The sequence below is a fragment of the Hydra vulgaris genome, chromosome 01, assembly GCF_038396675.1.
Source record: "Hydra vulgaris chromosome 01, alternate assembly HydraT2T_AEP".
In the NCBI taxonomy this organism is placed as follows: domain Eukaryota; kingdom Metazoa; phylum Cnidaria; class Hydrozoa; order Anthoathecata; family Hydridae; genus Hydra; species Hydra vulgaris.
In genome coordinates, this window is record NC_088920.1 from 13539827 (window position 1) to 13555604 (window position 15778).

The window sequence follows — 15778 nt, forward strand, 5'->3', positions numbered from 1 at the left end:
TAGTTATAATATATATAAATTTAAATATATATATATATATATATATATATATATATATATATATATATATATATATATATATATATATTAGGGTGAAGCGATTTTCATAGCAAAAAAAAAAGAGTTTAAAAACCAATATTACTGAGACACGAATCAATGTCTATTAATTATAAGATAAAAGTAAAAAAATATTTTTTGATTTTGATGAGATCTTGAGGGTCCTCTTCGGAATTTAATTTCTTGACAGGTCCTAATATTTTGAATTTTTTTTTTTCTAAACCTTGGACTCAAAAAAAGTAGAAAAAATGCTTATTTCATAAATAATAATTTTATTAAAAAAATTTTTAAGTGAAAAAAATACTTGCAAAAAAATACCTTAAAATCTCCGTTTTGTTGAGGACGGGGGTTTTTAATGAAAAAAACAACTCTACTATTTTAATTTTAGTTTTTTAATAAAAACAAATATTATTTTCAAAATCAGCATATTATTTTGCTTCTTTTATGTATCAAGTTGATATAGTTTAGAAAAAAAAAATTTAAACAATATTAGGACCCATCAAAAGTTTAGAATCCAAAGAGGAACCTCAAGAACTCATCTAAACTAAAAAAAAAAAGAGTAAGGTTCTTTTTTCACCAAAAGATATTGATTTGCTGCTCAGGCAAATCAAATTTCAAAAATTTTCAAAATCGCTCCACCCTAATATATATATATATATATATATATATATATATATATATATATATATATATATATATATATATATATATATATATATATATATATATATATACATAAATATATAAATATATGTATATATGTATATATATATATATATATATATATATATATATATATATATATATATATATATATATATATGTATGTATATATAAATATATATGTATATTTATAAATATATATTATATATATATATATATATATATATATATATATAAACATATATATGTATATATATAAATATATATATATACATATATATATATATATATATATATATATATATATATATATATATATATTTTACATATATTTATATATATGTATATATAAATATATATGTATATATATAAATATATATATATATACATATATATGTATATATATATATATATATATATATATATATATATATATATATATATATATATATATATATATATATATATATATATATATATATATATATATATATATATATATATATATATATATATATATATATATATATATATATATATATATATATATATATATATAAACGAGAGATGTTTGGTGTGAGGTTTTCAAAAGAAAATAAAAGATATAAACTTGAATTAGAAATAGTGTTAAAATGCTTAAAGCTGCTTGAAAAATCCAGTCATTTGACAAACATAGAAACAAGAAAATCTCTTATCTCATCTAATAAAGCTACATTGTTGTTTACGGACATAACGGACAAAAATTACACACAACTAGTAAGTTGTCATGACAAATCACCAGTTAGTTTTAACTTTTAAACTTGTTAAATTTATTTTCATACTTAATTTATAAACTTTTTTTTATAATATTTATCATTTTTTATAAAGTTGATACTTTCTATTTTAATACCTCTTTTGTCTAAACGCCGCCAATAAAATCCAGTTATGGATTTGACCAGGGGTGGCGTTTTTTGGTCTTTGAGATATTTAAGTTCCAGACATAGAGCAAACTCCAAACATTTATATGTTTATACTTTATTCAATTAAGGATGCTTTGTAAAAAATTGCAATGATTGGAGCCTGTGAACAAAAAAACTCCCAAAATTTAGCCCCTCCCCTTCCCTCTGCCCTAAACGTGAGAGCAACAAGCTGATGAAATACTTTTCGAACTATTTTCAACTAGACTTATATTCATCACGAAATTTTAAGTTTCATAGTATAACTTTTCAGCGTTTAAAAATTATGACCTTGTAAAATTTGCAACCTTCTCAAATTGAGGGCGGTTTAAAGTTTATATGGTCATATTTTTTGAACGCTATAATATTACTTGAAATTTATCGATGAATATAAGTCTAGTTGAAAATAGTTCAAAAAGTATTTCATCAACTTGTTGCTCTCAAGTTTGGGCCAGAGGGGGAGGGGGCTAAAATTTTATGGTTTTTTTGTTCACAGGCTCCAATCATTGCAATTTTTTGTAAAGATTAGAGGATTTTCTACTTTTACGCGGAACGTAACAGGAAAAAAAACTATCCAATCAAGTAAATCTTAAATTTTTTGATTCATGATTAGATAATTTTCATTTTTCGTTCTGTTCCGCGAGAAATTTCCTATAAATGGAAATCCACCTTAACTGCAGAAAAAGTTTTTATCTAAAACAGATGTGACATAAGTAGTATAGTCAATGCAAATGCGTCAACAATTTTGGGTCAGTCGAACGGAACTAAAGGTTTTCTTATTTCTAATGTTACTCTGTGATAAGATTGCATGAACTTCTTGGACAACCTCAACAACCACCCACATGCAAAAAGATTGAAAAAAAAAAGCATTAAAAACATTAAATTGATAAGTAACGTTTTACAACATTCCAATATTTTATTTCATTGTATCTAATTTATCAGAAACGTTTACTGCACTCCAGTTGTTTATAAAATAAAGATGGTATTGTTGTTTTATACAAGCAGAATGTCAAAAGTAAGCAACTTTTTATTGCATTTTTTATAATATTAAAAAATGAAAGGGTTTCGAATGCTGACAGGTGCTTATGCACTTATAGTATTGCTATTATTGAATAGGTTTAATAATTATTTCATAACAACACAGTACCAAAATAATTTTTTTTTCCAACATTATTGTTATTAATATATCTTTTTTTAACATTTATTCATTAAAAATTATTTTACATTTATCTCTGAAAGGAACTTTACTTTTACTTAAAATTTTCCTGATTTTACATAAACACAAAAAAAATCGTGTAGTTGTTAAGTAAAAGAAGTATTACCCAGTAATCGCAAGACATGTATAAGACGTCTAAAAAGAGGCGATTCTACGAATAAAATTGGGGGGAAGGGTGAATCCTTAAAAAGTACCGACTGGTACTTCCTAAAAAAAAATGTCCTCAAAACTAAAATTTACCCTACTGAATTGTGTCTAATACCCGACTTGCCAACTAAATTTGTCAAAAAACCGACTATAACTTAAAAATTACTTTCTTTGATGTAAGGGGGGGGGGGGGGAGAAATGTTGAGGGGGGGAACACTCCCTTACCTCTCCGTAAAATCGCCTTTGCGTCTAAAACACGTAGTTGTACGAGTTAATACGTTTTTATACCTCTTAAACACGTCTTGTGTCCACAAGGTTGGGATCGTCCATAAATTAGGTAACACTAAATTTATTTAAAAAATATAAGTAGGTGATCTTATGTTCTTTTTCGCGCCAATGTTCATTAAACTTAACAAGCTATTTTTGTTTTTTATTTACCTTAAAGCTCTGCGAGGGAAAACTTTTGATCTTTTATATTTTATTTATTAGTAAAATTTAGCGTTGCGTAATTTAAGGACGATCTCTTATTGCAAAAACACGGAAAGTTTGGCATAAAATTGGCTCACTAGTATTTAAATATTGTCTTCAGCTAATGGTTGCTAAAATAAATTTACCTTTACTAGATCTATGTCAGGAGTTGGAGATTTAAGCAAAGTTTAAAGCAACTTGAACAATACGAGCAATGAACCAGCTATTAAAAAACGAACACTTTTTTGTGTAATGAAAAAAATCGTATAATAAAATTTTTTTTTATATCTATTATGAAAATCCGCCTTTTAAGAAATATGTAACGCATGGCAAAAATTGCTTAGTGGCCTCGCGCCTGACATGCCAAGGAGAAACTAAAAATAAATCTTATTGTTTATAAAAGTTTAAACCTTATGTTTATAAAAAATCGTTTATAAAAGTTTGTTGTTTTTACCTTATACTGTTTTATAAATTTGTTGTTATATTTTATACTGGGTTATATTTTATCGTATCTTGTAATTTTATTTCTTTACTCTGAAACCAATTTTTTTTATTTTGGTTTTCACATTTAACTATTATATGCAACTTTTTTAAATACGTTTTTTTAATTAGTTTTCACTGAAGTTATAGTTGGCTTTTTATTTATATTAAAACTCTGTAAATATCAACACATAATCACATCACATAAATATCAAGTTGTGAAAATTAAATTATAAAAAATTACCATTCAACCGCACTAAAAAAAAAAAATAGAAATTAAGTTTACATAAAAAATGTTCTTTCAGCCGTAAATTTTTTTAGTACAATTATACATACCAAAATGTCAAGAATATACATATATGTGTATATATATATATATATATATATATATATATATATATATATATATATATATATATATATATATATATATATATATATATATATATATATGTATATATATATATATATATATATATATATATATATATATATATATATATATATATATATATATATATATATATATATATATATATATATACTAGATGTTTAATATGCGGGATTTTAATGGACGTAAAGTGAAGCCTTTTTTTACAAATTTAATCCGCCATTTAAAATGGGCAAAATATTATAGTTAATTTTGTTGCAGCCATTTCTAATTAGGGCAAAAACGGTTTCAGATTAGACATATTGTATGTATAATATATCATTGTAAAATGTAATTTGAGACAAAACAAAAAGTCTAAAATTTAAAAAAGAAAACAAATTTAATTAGAAACAAAACGATACTATAAAATAAAATATTCCCTTAAAACTAAAATAATTCAACAAGTGGTGTTTTACATATCATTAATGAATATTTTTCATAACATATCATAAAATACAGTTATCGGATGACAACTTAACTTAGGTATCCAACAACATTCATTGTAAATATAAGTTGATCACTGAGCGTATTAACATACTATTCGTATTTTATTAATAATGGCGTTGCGCATTGTATTTAAAGTGTTCTAATGTAAAACGTCATTCATGAAATATTATTTATTAAATTATATTAAAAAAATTATAAAACAATGTTTAAAAAAAAAAAAAAATCAAATCAAACTATTCTGAAGAAATCAAATCAAGCTATTCTAAAATTCTGCACTAAAAATCGGCCAATTAAAAAAATGAACAAGGATTTTTTTAAATAAAATTTAAAAAAAAAAAACTCTCAGATTCGTAGATACTATGTTTGGATGTCTTTGTCTTCATTGTGAATTGATCTGCACATTTTTGTCGCGCTAAACTGTGGGTCGAAAAGTTATTTATATTCTTGATATTATTTAAATTTTTGATTTAAGAAAAAAGGGAAATATTTTGAAGATCATATCTTATGCATGACATTTTCTTGTTATAGCATAATTAACTAAATGAGTGATAAGTTTTTTAAAAACGGCATCGTATTAAGTTTTTGTTGTTGCAAGTGCAATTTAAAAACAATCTTGATATTTTGCGTCATCTGGTATAATAGAATTCTTTATAAAGAAACCGTCAAAACAGACCGTTATAGAAAATAGCGTTTAAAAAAGGAAATTTAATATATTTAATAAAAAAAGAAAACTAACAAATATGTTGGTGATATCATTAAAACCTAATAAAAATAAAACAATAAAAAGAAAAGGATGTATTCTTAATCATAGAGAAAAAATATACAACCTTTTTTTTACAAAAATTACAATTTTTTGTAATATTTTTGACTAAAATTTTTAGTCAAAAATATTACAAAAAATTGTAATTTTAATTTTTAGTAAAAATTAAACTTCTTGCAATCAGCTAAATTTAGCATTAAATGAGAGAACCTATCAATCAATCTATTATTATAAGATAACTTTTATAAGCAATTTGAAATTAATTTTAAGTAAATACCTTCAAATACTATAACAAATCAAACAATAATATTAGTTTTATGTTTTTTATTGCAAAAATAAGGTGCTTTTTTTGTTTTATAAAAATATTTTATGAGACAAACTTTAACAACCTTTTTTGCATGCTCTGATTTTGATAGAACATGCCGAACAAATGATGCAATTATAACTGCAAGAATAACTCAAACTCACAATAGGAGTAAATAAACATGTTCGAGTTCTTTATTTCAATTTTTAGTTTCAAAAAAGTTTATTTTTTATTATAAAAAATACGTGTGTAAAAAATACGTGTGTAAAAAATACGTGTGTGATGGGGAGGAAAAAACGGTTTTGAGTGAAGGCGATTCTACGGGTGAGGGAGGGAAGGGGTGTCATTCTGCCCCCATCTTAGAATAGTATAAAGCTAGTTAAGTATTTGAAAAGCGGAAAAAATACTTTCATAAATATTTTAAAATAGAGATTCTTGCTAATGTTGTTTTTAATCAGGACGAATTTTAGTGTATTTTACAAATTCCAAATTTGGATAGGTGTTAAAGCCAAGTGGACTAACCTTAATTTTCGAAATTATTCAGGAGACAGTTTTTTTAGTTAATTATAAATTATATTCAATAAAAATATTTGTAACAATTATCCACTCGGTTATAAATAAAATATAGTCTTATTAATGCAGAAACACAATAATAATAAAAACCGAAAATTGAAATGTTAGTCCACTTGGCTTTTTCACCATCCGTTTACAAGTACTAAATTTAATAACCTTAAATATTGATCAAGTTATATAGAACTATCAACAATTGGAGAGTTCACGGGAAAAAACGACAGAGTAATATTTAAAAAGTTTTGAGAAAGTATATATTAATCATCTACAAAAGTTTTCATATAAAGCATAGAAGTAAATTAGAAAAAAATATTTTTTGATTAATTTATCTGAAGTTTACATTTTTAATAAAATATATGTAATTTTTATTATAAAAAATTTTTTCCTTACTTTATACAAAGACTTTTATAAATGATTAATATATACTTTCTCAAAACTTTTTAAATGTGACTCCGTTTTTTCCCGTGAACTCTTCAATTAGATTGATAGAGATAAAGGAGTAGATTTATAAATCAAAATGATGGTGTCAGATTCAAGGATTTATTTATTGCTTTTTAGCGGAAGAAAATCCTAATAAGATTAGGAAATACAAAAGAATATAGCAAAATAAATTTAAAACAATTTTTGCATATATATAATTATATTTATATCAAATAGAAATAAATAAGGATTAAAAATACAAAAGATTAAAAGTAAAACAAAAAAAATCAAATAATATAAATACAAAACAATTTTAAAATCAATAGATGGTTACAACAAGGAAACCTTATTGTAACCAAGGAAACCAGTACACTTTGAAAGTAAAGCTTTGAAATAAAAACATATTTATTTTATTAATCAAAGTGTTTAAGTAAAAAACAAATTTAAAATGGAATGAATATAAGTAAAAAATAAAAAACTATGAATGAAATGAAGTAAAAACCACAAAGAGCAAAAATGTACGAACATTGAATAAAACATTCATAAACAAGCTGTAAAACTTTAAATTCTACTTAGGGTAAGGTTGCTAATATTGTATCCCCTAAAACTAAATTAAAAAATGCAGACCATCTACTGAGTTTAAACGTGGATATTCAATTGTATTTCATAATTTAGGGATTGATTGTTGTAAAGATTTTAAAAAAACTCATAATTTAAAAAGCGCTAAGTTCAAAGAATCAAATTAAAAAAATAGCGCTAAGAGTACTATTAAGGAAACTAGATCCTTAATTATACCATTGTAATCCAATATTGTATCACTTTCTTGATTTCAAATACTTTACAACTTAGCAAATATTTTATAATTTTAGAAGAACTGATTAAAACGAATGGTTTTTGTAAAATCAGCAATTGGAAATATTCTGATATAACATAACATAACACTTAACTGCCCATAATCAAAATAGATAAAGTTTTTTATTTAATAAACTCTATGCAACTTGAATTTTTTTTTCTTTTGGAAAATGTCAAAAACACGTATCACCAAATATGGCACAATTTTTATTTAAATTTTATGCTTATCAAAGGGCTAGCTACGATTAGAATAGATAAGGAAGGCAGGTATTAAAGACAGTTATATTAAATAATGTAAAAATATACTAAATTATACTAAATAATGTATAAGTTATACTAAGTTATACTAAATAATGTAAAACAATATATACTATATCTGTTTTAAAAACAATTATACAAAATAATGTAAAATAAAATACATAAAAACTTTTTTTTTTGTGGCAAAAGTTGCAAATATATTGTTTCTGTTTTTGATTAACACCTGCACAGTCAATAGGACACCAGCCTTGACAAGCAAGACACTTTATCATATTCTTTTCTATATTTTCTTCACAAAGGTAACAAAACCAACTTTCACTAAGAGAAGATGTATTTGCATGCTTGAACCCTTTTACACCATTCCTACCCTATTCTATCTTTATAGTTAATATTGGTAAAATTAGCTAGAGAGAGCATCTTTATAAGGACTACTTGCCAATACAAGAGTAGTACTGAAATTTTTCTTTTTTTGTTTAAGTGTTAAAGTTCGTATTGGAAGTATGGATATTTCTTAATTAGAATCTCAAAATTAAAAAATATGTTAACATAAAATAGGTAACAATTGTTAAATTTGAATAACCAACAACAATTGGATAATTTTAATTAGAAAATAACTACTTACTGCTAGGAAAGTTTTTGATTGTTGTTTATTTGAACTCAACTCTGAGTAAATTGGAAGGTGCAAAGTCTTCTTCCTGAAACACTGAGTTGTCTACTGGTCATATCCCAGTGTCTCTAAATCCATTAATAGCTATTTCCATACCAGCAATCTTTGCATAAGCCTCTCCAAAAAATTGAGACACTTGAAATTGAGTAATACATCTGCCTGGATGACTTAACATCCATTTATTACAGGCAATGTTATATTTAGAATTCAAAGCTTTGAAAAACGATCTATCTAAAGGTTGTAGCCTATGAGTAGTATGTAATGTCAAAAAATAGCATTACTATTTCATGATCTTGAGCTAAAACTAATGCTTCTAGATTTTTGTGTGTATTTAATAACCATCAACGATAAGAAGGACTTTTTTTTGTTCTGGATGTTCTGGGAAAATTTTAAGACAAAGATAGTTTATAAAATGCGTAATTTAAAAAGTAAACAAATCTGTGGTTATCCAACCACTATCAGAACATCCAAAAAATGTCAATAGTGGTGCTCCATCTTTGAGCTCATTTTTGAATCTCTTGCCTTTAAAAATTAGCAAAGGAGGTACAAAAGATCCAGCAGCATTCATGCAACATATTTCAGTGGTATTTGAACCTCTCTCTCTGGTTTCTGAACTGTACTTATTCCAGTTTCATCTACGTTGTAGATCAAACCAGCAGTAATATTGTAATTATCAACAACTTTTATAAGTTTATTGAAAAGTAGTTCAAACTTTTCTCTACAGAAACCAGTGGCTCTTACCATAGATGTTGGTTTGGGTAACCTCAAACTGAGGCAGGGGTGACGTTTCATGAATTGGTAATACCACTTCTTTCCAGTCATGCCCAAATTCTTGTTGAACTGATGAGGTATTTTATTCTTCTCAGCAATTTCAAATGCCAATCGTCTTAGGACTTTAGTGTTAATTCCAAATATACACGATTCGAGTTTCAAGACATGTTCAACTAACTCTTTCTCAATTTCAAGAGATAATTACTACACCTACCAAAATGTTTAGTTGAGTTACTTGTCTATACATTTTTATGTTCCACATGCCTTTTAAAGATTGGTTTAGGATTTCTGTATTTTAAACAAACGGCATTTATTCCGATATCGCTATTACGATAAGCAAAAATAGCCTTTTCCATATCCTTTTCTCTCAATGATCCATATCTATGTGTTGACATTTCAAATTTTATTTTTTATAAAAGGGAATTTGTTAAACTTTTTACGCATTTTTTAGTGGTCAAAATGGTAGCGTCGGTACACTTTAGGATTTGCCTTGAGGTACAATTTACGCAACTAATCTGATATTCGGTTAACTAAAATATTTGACAACTGATAATAAGGTATTTTAAATTCTAGGTAGTTATTATAAATTTAGATAAATTATGCTTTAACATAAATACACTGAACAAATCATATCTTCTACTTTCTTTAGTGAAATACGCTTAGCCACAAATCCCTAAAATAAGAAATCTCCAATAACAAACCAAAAAGAGCTTACTCCGATCTTAATGCAGTTGGATGACAAAAAAACAGTTGACTCCTTAATTTTATTTAGCAAAGATAAAAAATGAATTAAAAAACTTCTTGTCGGTTGTAAAAATAACGAGTTATGTTAATAGTACAGTATAGGCATTGGTACAATATTAGCAACCTTACCCTATGTTCTAATCTTACTTAATTTTTAGGGGCTACTACGGTAAAATAGACTACTTTTTATATATTTTAAATATGTTTTTCTAACCCTCTCTTAATCAAAAGAGCTCCGAAACACGAAACTTTATGAGCCAAGCCGAAAATAACTGAGTATGACAATAAATAAAAAGTTGCCATTTAATATGACAGATTACTCAAATAAAAACATGTTAAATCTAAACAAAATATACTAAATGTTGTATATTATTGTATATTTATTTTAATTATTTACTTTTATATAATATTTTTATTCTTTCAAACTCATTTGCACTAATTTCAAAACGAGTATTAAAATTAGTGCTAATGAGTTTGGTAGACTGAAACCAGTTCTAATACATAACAGTTTTGAAATTCTAAAAAAAATATTTTTCAAAACCTGAAGTTTAAAAAAAAATCATTAAGTTAATAAATCTTTTCATGTCTTTTAACTGACCATTTTTTTAACCCTTAAGACCTTTAACCCTTAATTTTAAACAAATATTTAAACCCTTGTTTAAATATTTGTTTAAAAGAATATCTAAATATAAAAGTAAACCTTTTTGATAAAAAATTATGCTTTACATTATTAAACAAAAATATTCCCCTTCTAAATTGGAAGAATAAATACATATATTCAATGCTAAACAATTGCATGTAATCAACAGCAAAATTATTAATGAAGACTTTACCTTCACATCCGCCAAGTTTCGTTCTCTAGTCTAAATACAGTATGAGTATATATATATATATATATATATATATATATATATATATATATATATATATATATATATATATATATATATATATATATATATATAAATATATATATATATATATATATACGAATGATATTATAATATATATTCTAAAGTTTTGGACCATAGTAAGATAATGCTCGAATTTATTTGCTGGTCATTTACTTGATATTCTATTCAGGGCTAGCGTATTTTATTACAACGAAGAAAGCGTTTTTTGCGTTTTTAGCGTTTAATGAACATCTCAGTATCCGAAAGTTTAAAATTAAATATTTTCAGAAAAAAAAAAATAGACATTAAAGAGTTTAGGTAAATTCCGCGCTCCATAAAAGTAAGCATTTTACACCACAAATATTTCTTATCGGTGCTTAAACGAAAAATTAGACAATAATTTTCAAATTTGAATGGATCATTTGTAATTTTTCATGACAAACATATTAGTTTTTTATAAATGGGCAGCAGAATTTATATTTATATTCTAAATTTCTGATAACAATTTCGGATCAGAAAAATTTTGCTGTGCAGTATTGCTTTTTTAAGATGAGCCAGTGCCACCTGGATGGGTTTGTCTACAAGTACATTCAATTTTTCCCAAAATCAAGCTAACATAATTTACAAGATGGTGTTACAGAGTTACGGGTTGTTTAAAATAAAGAACTTTTGATATTAGAAACTTTTCCATTTGATAGCTATATTATAATATTAGGAATATCATTTATATCACTTTCAGCAAAAATTTTTGTTTCAAGATTATGTTCTTTACTCTCTTTCAGGGGCACACAGAGGGCGGGGGATCCGAGTCGGTTTCCCCCAAGCATCACGTGTATGGGACATCATCATATATAGAAAAAAATTATCAGTATGCTAAATTAAAAAATTGTAAGCATCCGATAAAGAAATAAACTGTTTGTTACTTTCATCCATCATAATACAGAGAGATTTTTGGCTCTCAAACAGCAATGTAGACTATTTTCCTTGATTTGTTCTACGCCGGAAATCAGTTCAGAAATAACAAACAGTCAAGAAACTAAAGTTAAAGATCTTGTAACTCTGAATCCAAACGATCTTAGTGAAGACAAGTTTATTGATGAGTTCCGCCACTTTTCGTCTGTTCGACGCCATCTACTGACAAAGAATCGGCTCTTAGATCTTCTAAATAACATTTATGCAAAGTGTTTTAAGGGAAATTTTTACCATATATGCATCTGTCTTTCTATCTTTTTTATTTTTCCAGTATCTGCGGCTGAAGGTGACAGAACTTTTAGCAAGTTAGCTCTCCTCAAGAACTCTCCATGAACTAACATGAGACAGAATCGTCTTAACTACTGTCGTACCCTTTCAGTCCAAACCAGAGTTGTTAGTCCTTGGCCTTGGTCTTGGCCTGGCCTTAAAACCAAAAATTGAGGCGCTGGCCTTGGTCTTTGCCTTGAAACTTTTGGCCTTGACCTTGAAAATTTTGGCCTTGGCCTTATTTGTATTAGCCTTGGCCTTAAAAAAAACAACATATTTTCTTATTGATTTCGTTGAATTTTGCGCATAACCTTGGTCTATTTTTACAAAATGTGGCTTTATTGTCACAGCACCTGCTCCTTACAGCTTTGTTAATAATTGGCCTTATCGTAAGGCAAAAATTGAAGTCTTCGGTCTTGAAAATGTTTGCTTAGGCTTTGGTCTTGAAACTCTTAATCTTAGCCTTGCCATTAAAACTCTTGGCCTTAGCCTTGTAACTTGTAGCCTTGACCTTGGCATTGGCCTTTCTACTTTTGGCCTTGTTAACAACTCTGGTCGAAACAGATCTTGCGAAAAAAGTTAATCATGATGTTGTAACTTCCAACTTTGCTGCTAGACAAGCTCGTAAAGTCTTGGTATAACGTCAGAAAAACTTGATACCAAATCCGTAAATGTATATTTTTTCTTTGTTGTGCTTAATTGTTTGATTGGAGAACTTTTAAATACAGAATACTTGAAATATTTTATGAATACGATAAATTATAGCTTTATTTATCTTATTATTTTTACTATGGTGGTGTTTATAGGGGTGAGGGAGAGAGCATCCAGTAATTTTTTTTAATATACCCTGGGTATCATGATGTCTCTGTGCGCCCCTGCTATCTTAAGTCTTAAGGGTACACTTGGTACAGAAAAAAATACATTGTTGGAAGAACATTCAGCCACTCACCGAGATTTTAATTGAATTAAAAAAAGCAATTGCCACCTTCAAATCCTCAGTTTATAAAAAAAAATAAACTCAATTGATTCCTTTTCTTTATTAGCAATTTTAGATATGGTTAGTCCCTATTGTGACTCTACTTCATTTTTAAAAGAATGAGTGAAAATTGATTTAATTGATTTTCATTGTGTATTCAAAAACGTACAAGTTTTTCTGGGTTTCAATCATCGAACAACATTTACAAGTTGTATTGTTGTACAAGTTTAGGAAACTAATCTAAAAATAAATTAATTTATTGTATTTTAATTCATGGTTCAAGGCGCTTGCGCTCTCGGTAACCGTAAATTCAAACGCACATTTTTAGCTTAAGAAATATGACTACATTTTGAGCGGTCTGGCGTCAGAAATTACTTTATCGTTGCAATCTTATAAATATATATATTTTTTATCGATTTATATATATATATATATATATATATATATATATATATATATATATATATATATATATATATATATATATATATATATATATATATATATATATATATATATATATATATATATATATATATATATATATATATATATATATATATATATATATATATAAAACTTAGTAATACTAATAATAATATATATATATATATATTAGTAGTAGAATATAATTGCTCTGTTCTTTTAAGAACATTGAGCACTCTATTGTGTAGAATACTTTTTAAAGTTGTTTAAATATATATATATATATATATATATATATATATATATATATATATATATATATATATATATATATATATATATATATATATATATATATATCTGTGTGTGTGTGTGTGTGTGTGTAACGATGTAGTTTTGTGCATATACGATGTATATTTTGTGCATATATCAAGAAAGTGCTTGATGATATATATAATATATATTGCAGATATATAAAGACTACTGTAAAGAAACCAGCGTTGTTATATTTTAAAGATTTTGAGAAAGTATTTATTGATTATTCTAATTTGTGTGACAAACTTTTAATTTTTCTTTACTGTTAAACTTTTTTCTCAACCAAACTATTATTCATAAAAATGTTATTAGTTTATGTGTTAGTTTGACAATTTCCAATAAAAGGTTGCACTAGTTCACTAATTGTGACAGTTTAATCAAGTTTGAAGCTTTTTAAATATTTTGATCTGAATGTTATGAAATTGATTGAGAAGCAGTAGCAAAGTAACAAAAAATATATAGAAGAAGGTTGGCTCTATAATCTGCAAAGGCGTTAAGTAAGAGCCATTCAAAGGTTAAGTTTTATACCAACACCAACATACTAAAACTATCAACAAATCAGTCAAGAATCATCAACAACCATAAAAAGATTTTCAAATGCAGCTAGAAACATTTCAAAAAAGCATTTCTGTTAATGCAGCTGTTAGAAAATCTATGCTGATGGCTGGAGATTGATAATGTAAAGAGAATGTAAAGTGGAAACTTTTCCGAAGTAAATAAAAATTACTTTAAAGCGGGAATGCGGAGTCCCAAAAAGGACTCCAGATTTGAAAGTCACAAAAGATTACTTTTTCTTAGTTTTTGGTATCCAGGAGCTCTAAAAATATAAATAAGTTTATGGACTTCTTTAGAAAAAAGCTTAAGACTTTTAGGTCAGAGGAACAATCATTTTTTGAACCCAAAGTCCTTAAGTATAATGGCGGCAAGGACTCTGGGACTCCGGGCTTAAAAACAATAAGTTTCAAGTCATTAAATCTCGTGAATTTTTTTCTTATAGCAGATCATAAGTTATAGCAAACATATTTAGAGCTTCTAGACACTACAGACTATCAATCACCTAACTAAAAAAGTTCAAATCAGCAAGGTGTTAAGGTAATTTGCGTGGTACATAGGCTGGATCAACCAAAACATCAAAAGGCACTTAAGAACTGCACAGTTCCATAAATATACATGATTGATTGAAATGAATGGTGCCAGTTTCACCAAAATATGGAATAGTTAAGGTTTATATAAGATCTATAAATAACTTAAAGCAAAAACTAGATACCATTTAAAGAAAAGGTTCCAACTGAAATTTTCAACAATTTTGTTAAATCAATATAAAAATGATTTGTAGCTTGCAAAAAAGCATGTGGTGGATATTCAAATCCTAGTTTATATGTTTATTTAAAATATTTTTTTTATCAATTAATTAAAAATTTGTTCATTAAATTTAATTTAAAAAAAGTTATTATTAGAAAAATAATTCACACTAGTCTTGTACCGCCAATAATTGTTTCAATAGATGTTTTTTATAAAGTTGTCATGGTTATCAAATTTCATTTGTCTAACAAATCTCTTGAATAATATAATTTTTGTATTTTCATAATTTATTGTAATTAATTGTAGTAACTAAATCACAAGTTTCTATTAATGCATTTTATGATAAATTTAAATTAGCTTCAGACAACAAAATTTTAACGTGGTTTTTTTTTTTTGAAAGTACTGCGGTTTGTGTGTAAAAAACATGTTTTAGTGCAT